Consider the following 6,852-nt stretch of genomic DNA (forward strand, 5'->3'; position numbering starts at 1 on the left):
AAGGGGGGGGTGGGGGTTCTGCTGAACGTGCAGTGTCTGTTTTATTTTTATTTTTTAATCTGAGACACGGACAGGGAACAGTTACTGCACACAAAAACCCTGACGGGACGGCGAAACAGAGGCCGCTGGACAGACGATGAGCTAAAATAGCAAACTGGGAGACAGCAACACACAGCAGCGGGAGTCCGTGCCAGAGCCACACACATGTCCAACTTACCACCATCGCTCGTATCCACTCAAAGTGCCAGGAAGCCAACATATCCTCGAGGATATGGTTTTTATCACGGCTGTCATCCCAGGGGTCTGGCTTAGGGTCCTTGTAAATAGATTACAGTAAGAGTTTGTCTTTTTTACAATAGAAATTTAAATGAGTGTTACACAATGAAGATGTTGGGCCTGGTATTTTAAGTTGTACACTTTCTTTCTTTTTGGTACTCACCTTTGTTTAAATATGAATTGCTTAAGAAAGTTAAGTAAAAGTTAAAGGAGACATACCATGCTTTTAAATCCTTCTTTTTCACATTTAAATCATTCAGCCAGGGTCTATTTAGTGGAACTGCAAGGCTTTGGTCTGGATTTGTTTATATTGTAACGCCACAAGCCTCTCTTTCTCCCCTCTTTCAAAAATGAGTTTCAGATCGACTCGTTTTGATGCTGTCTCTTTAAATCCAAACAATGTGCTTCATACCTCGTCCCCTTTTGGGGCAAAATTGTACAACTAAATTGTAAGTCCCAGACCTTATTTTGAAAATCTGTTACAAATACTGTGACATAAATGTCATAGAAAACTGAACGGGTTGAAAAATATGGCCCATCAGAATACTGTATAAAGATGTCCATGCAGAATCAGGAGAAACTAAACTCAAATTTTCTGAACTCCCAGAGACGCCAAGTATACAACAAAAATGTATTTAATGGCAAAAATACTGGATTAGGCATGCTATGTTCCCTTTAAAAATGTTTCTAAATATGTCAGTCTCGTGTTCCCTTGAAAACATTAAGCTTTTATGCAACCAACTAATCAAAATAAGACCAAATGCTAAACAGTTATGACCATTCATTTTCAATAACAATGGTCCCCGGCAAAAGAAAAGTGATGCAAAAAAATAGCAAAGAGGCAGAGAATGACAGAAAGCAACAGACAAAGCAAGAGATATGCATCTGGGGGGAATAGAGATGGTGAGAGATGATCCGGCCGATGCACGTGAGCGATAAAGTTGGAAAAACAAATAAACAATACAGTGTGTTTTGCATAGAGAGACAATACCCCTCCACACTTCTTTCACCTTCCTTTTTTTTGTTCTCATTCCTTCCCCTATTAGCCAAACATGATTAAAATGCAGTTCCTAGCAGCATCTCTGCTGAACAGCAGAAAAGGAGACAGCGAGATGGGAAGAAAAATGAAGCGGATGAGTCAAAAGCATCTTTTACACCGTGACGCTTTTCATCCTTCACAGACGGCATGAAGAAAAGAACGCAGACGTTCAACTTTAGTTTTTTTTACCCCTCCCCCCTTTTCCTCACGCTTCTATTCTCCTCTGCAGCTAAAACCTCTCGACACCTGAAGACAACCCCGCTGCATCACAAAGCTCAATAGCCTCCCCAGAACAACATTTCAGTCACGGTGATTTTTTATTTCATTCTTAAAGCATTGATATAATTCCCAGTGCTCTCTTTAGTCCAATTACATTATGCCATTTCTCTATCTGAGTGATCGGCGCGGCGCTGTGACTGGGACTGAAAGAAGAAGAACTGAAGCTGCACAGCTCCCTAGAATATCTGTTAATAGGGCTAAAAATTTGCACTGTGTTCAACCGTTATCAAACTTGGACACTAAAAACTTTACATGTGTAACTGTACGCAAAAAGACAAAAACTTGGACATGAATGCACAGGAGGAAAAAAAGAAAAAACAAAATGAACACCCATGTCTTCCAGAAAAACACAGATAAACACGCAAAAGTAGTCCACAAACAGCAAATAGTGTAAGCTACTGTTTTAGCAGTACAGATGAGCAGAAATGATCAAATTATCTCAATTTTATCTTGACTAATCAATAAGACAAAAAAGATCCAGTAGAGCTCAAGATTTTGTTTTCAGTAATGTTTAATGTTAACAATTTCAGTAAAAGCTCCTCTGCTGTCACTCAACAGTCAGCAGTTCCCAGTAGCAAAATCTGATGATTTTTTTTTTTGGAAATGTTTGCACATTTGTGCTGTACTGGTCAATAACAAGCCTGGGTTATGGCAGCCAAAAGGTAGAAACTAATCAACTAATACTAAAGGATTTCGGTAATGTTACTTTAGATACTAGGCTAGTTTTACAAGCTCGGGCCAGGACAGAATAAATATGTAAGCTACATTCATCAGAGGCTGAATGTGTGTTGCTACTAACATAAAGGCTAAAAGCAACACACACAACTGAAAGTTTGTGTTATTCTGCAACATTTTGGTGTGAATTGCTTCCCCAGCTTTAATTTAGTTACAAAACTGGTGCCTGCGTAATGCAAACAGCTCATACATCTTCAAACTATGTGCTAAATTCGAAGCAGTAAAACAAAGCTGCTTAAATATCCCCCACATCTCTCTGCACTCGTGCACAAAAGAGATTTAAAAAACAGTGAACAGGTTGCTATTTGAACTCCAAATAACTCAAATCTGAATCTCTTGAGGAATTGTCCATAAAAAAAAAAATAAATTCCATAAGAAACTGACTTTTTTAAGTTAATATGTTTAAACTCTGCAAAAAATGGCTCATCTTCTTTTACAATGAGAGGAAATTCTGTAAGAAATGGGAGAGGAAAGCGTTTTTGTAGGTACATGTGTGTGTGAGGGAGATATTGATAGATATCCAGACTGCGAGGAAAAAGAGAGGGGGTGCAGTAAGCAGTAAGCCCCTGAGCAGGACATGATTGCAGTGTGTATCTTATCTGTGTCAGGTCCTCCTGAGGCTAGTGGAGCCTAGCTGAGCGGAGCACAAGCGCTTCAGTGACCAGTCAAGCGTGTGAGGGTAATCTCCCCACTCCTTCAGTCTGCCTCTCTCTCTCCCTCTTTCTCCCCCTCTCTCTTACACACTCCCTCTCTCTCATTCATTCTCTCTCTCCCCATTTTTCCAGAAAGACCCCTTCTGGGAGACAGTTGAGCTGTGCGCACACACACACACACGTGAGACAGCCACACAAACAGACAAACATATTTACGCACGTAAACACACACACACACACACACACACACACACACACACACACACACACACACGCACACACAGCCAAAAGGTGATTGTGTCCTGCCAGCTCTGGACAGCAAGCCCACAGGTGAGAGGAGACATCATTGGCTAGATTACACACTGAAAGCCCTGCAGCCAGCAGCCTGTAAATACAGGAATGTGGAAGGGGCTTTTGCTATCTCACTCTAGTCCCATCTCGAAGCTGGAAGTAAAGATGCAGAAATAGCCTCTAATGGTGCAACAGAACTTCTTTCTTAAATATTACTTAAAAAAAGGAAAAAACACAACATTGATCTGTGTTGAACTGAAATGAGTGTAGAAGTGTAAATAATGCCATTACATTTAAATTGCTGAAATAACCCTTTACTTTTTTGCTCACATTTAAACTTGTCCGGGCTTTTCAAGTTCAGTTGTTTTTTTCTTTTTTTTGCAGTGAATATCTATTCTTAAGCTAATATTTAGATCAGAACAGCAAGACATCGTCATTTCACTATTTTTTTCCCTCAAATACATTGAATTGTTTGACATGCACATTATTTACTGAAGAGGTTCTTGGGTTTCGTTTTTAAAGTGTACAAGATTTATACAAACTCATTTATTAATATATTTTTATATCTGTTGGATCCTGTTCATGGTCTACTCCAATTCTATAATAAAAATCCCTATGTAAAAAAAATCCTCCTATACAGATAATAACGTATGTAGGATGTTTTATAAGTAATGAACTGAATCTAAAAAGCATTTTGACTTACTATGCGCCTGTTTAATATTTGTAGTTTTTAACATCAATGTCAAGTAATGCATAAAAGAATGCAGCAATGAGTGGCCAACCTATTGTAGCTGCATTGTCATTTTTAAACTCTTTTCTTGTCTTTCCATTGATTTTTCCACTATTATGCCAAAATTTTTAAGTTATGTTAAATGTTTTCTATTGAAGCATAATTTATTAGTAGAAGGCAATTACAGTATTCTTATTAATAGTCATACGCTGTGACAAACACATTTTTTATGAACGGATGGTTGAAACATCCCACAGAGTTAGACCACAAGCAAGTGGCTGAAGTCTGATTCTTTACTGATAAATGTAAATTAAATAAGACACAACTGTGTAATTTCATGTTAAAATGCTCACAGAGAGAGAGAGTGTGGGGAAAAAAAGCAGTACATTATGTTGTTTTGTGATACGTTTTGACAACTCTCCACCTTTTTGGTATATTTGAAAGAGAACACTGGACCATACGTTTTAAACCCAGTGCGTGTGGTCAACACAAATCAAGCAGCATTCCACGCTGTAGGTCAGCACACACACATACTTGCAGCAGGAAACAGGGGAGGAGAAGTGAGCAGAAAAATTAGTTCACGTCTACCTTTCTTTTCCCCTTTTTCCACCCCCCCCCCCTCCCCCCCTCACTCTTCATGTGCCTGCCTTAAAGCCTGCTTGGCTTTAACAACTCAGCTGTCCCAATCAATTAGCCTGGATGCTGGACTTTCATTGAGATTAAGTGACTAATATCAGTGCTTGCTCACGAGAAAAGACACTTTTTTAACGTCTGCCCAACAATCTGCTAAGTTAAAACACATGTGGTAAAGCTGAGGCCGAAAGCCTGCAAGGGGTCCTCTCAGCAATGAAAAACAGGTGCTCCACTTTTTGGCCATGTAATACCCTATTTAGCCTCTGGAGCAAAGGTTATCCAGCTAATAGCTGCCTTGTGGTGCGCTGGGAAGAGCTTGTGCACATGGCCGAAGTAAACATCTGGGACAGATTGTACATACTTGCAACATATGCTTCAAGTTCAATTAAAATGAGGCCTTGGCACATTTATTAATCTTTCCCCCCCTCCCCTCTCTCTCTCTCGCTCGCTCTTTCTACTCTTCCAGCTCTCCCCTATAGGTCTGTGCCATAAAAGAGGCCTCCTTTGACCCGTCCTTCATACTTACTCATACTATCTGAAGCCGTGGCTCCCATCCAGCGTAAAAGACCGAACATGGCATGTAAAAGACAACATTGCTTAGCGTTGAAACCCTGTTTGTTCTGCACTTAACCAGGTTGGAGGAAGAGCAGAGGAAAAGAAAGATAAAGACGTAGAGAGTGAGAGAGGGTATGTCAGAGAGGAAGAATGAAAAAGCAGAAAAGGAGTTGATTGAGAGGAAAAAAAAGAAGAGAGTGAGGGGAGAGAGAGATGTAGGTGAGAGGAAAGAAAAGAAAAATAGCCCCCTTTCAACCTCCCTATAGCTTCAATAAAATTCTAACAGTTGAGGGGAGCAATAGATCAAAATGTATGAAGTCAGAGTTGGTAAATTGTAGCCTTTGTGGTAGCTGTGCTATCCAGCATCCCAGCCCTGTGTGAACAGAGAGCAAGGCCTTCTTATTTGGAATAATCAGTTTGGCACCAAATCTGACTACGGCCACACGAGCCGCCTCTACACCTCATTTCAATATAAAAGTCCAAAAATGTATTTCATATAATCTGTTGCTTTTCAAATGCCTGTATCCTTTTTTCCCCCCACTAAGAGGAAGCAAGAAATGCAATGAAAGAGAAAAGATGTAAAGAAAAAAAAAGTTCAAGGTTGTCTGGTGCATATCTTCAGTCTCTGCCCCCCCCCCCCACCCCTCTTGTACATTACAGTCTTGGAACTTCACAATCATGGAACTTTGCTTCTACATCTCTGTGGGAGAGGATGTAATGCTCACATGTCTTTGTGTGCTCATCACCAAATGGGCAGCCAGGCTGACTGACGCTTGACTGGGATGATTATTTGACCATCTGCACTATAAATGCAGGGTTTTTTTTAACCCTTTTGGTGAATGCATCCCCTTTTGCTTTGTAGTAAATTCAGCCTGCAGTGTTCGGGATTACTGAAAGGTGCTTTACAAATACCATTACACACAGTGGCACAGTTCTTTTAGGAGCTCTCCTTCCAAAAGACTAAAACGATCACATCCCAGCTTGCTCACCTGTAAAATGCTGAAGCACCAGTTGAAGTAAAACGTTCTGGATTTCACTGCCTACATTTAACTCTTCTTCAAACTAGTCATATAGTATCAAACAATAAAATGCTCTAATTTCAAAAGTGACACACAAAAAAAGCACAACATAGTGACTGGGTAAAGAGTTAGATCATTTCAATTACCACCCCCGAGTGGACCATTGACAAGGTACTGTACCCTTTCCAGTGGCATTTGTTTCAGTAGCTGTCCCTGCAGCGTTACGAGCTGAGGCAGTAAAGCAGCCACCTGTTGTTACCTGATAGTGTCTGGACAAGCCCAGATGCTGTTTTACTGGGACATAAAGACAAACTGAATGGACCTAAATTGCTAACTAAGCACTTTATAGGAGTACATGTTCCCAGGAAGAAGGGTGTGAAGCACAGTGTGAGAAACACAAATTTCAACAGTGGTGCGAACATGAAAATAAAATAAAGACAGTGCTGCAACTACATAAAAAGGGGAAAAAAAAGAAGAAGAAGAAAACGTCAAACAAACTACGAGGTGGAAAGGTGAGAAATGTGCTGCTGAAATTCCTACAGAGAAAACTTTTAATAAAAGGTTAAAAGGTTGTACAATCTGTGAACATGTGTTTGAGCCTCAGGCGGTGAGAATTACTGAGCGTGTGTGTGTGTGTGTGTG

The 6,852-nt window shown here is 40.2% G+C and overlaps 1 protein-coding gene across 1 annotated transcript in view; it reads right to left on the reverse strand.

Annotated features, from left to right (window-relative positions):
- Nucleotides 1–6,852, reverse strand: part of mctp1a (multiple C2 domains, transmembrane 1a) — a gene marked incomplete in the record, with an annotated part of 144,171 nt that overhangs the window by 21,243 nt on the left and 116,076 nt on the right.

Source organism: Austrofundulus limnaeus, unplaced genomic scaffold (genome assembly GCF_001266775.1).
Source record: "Austrofundulus limnaeus strain Quisiro unplaced genomic scaffold, Austrofundulus_limnaeus-1.0 Scaffold92, whole genome shotgun sequence".
Classification (NCBI taxonomy): domain Eukaryota; kingdom Metazoa; phylum Chordata; class Actinopteri; order Cyprinodontiformes; family Rivulidae; genus Austrofundulus; species Austrofundulus limnaeus.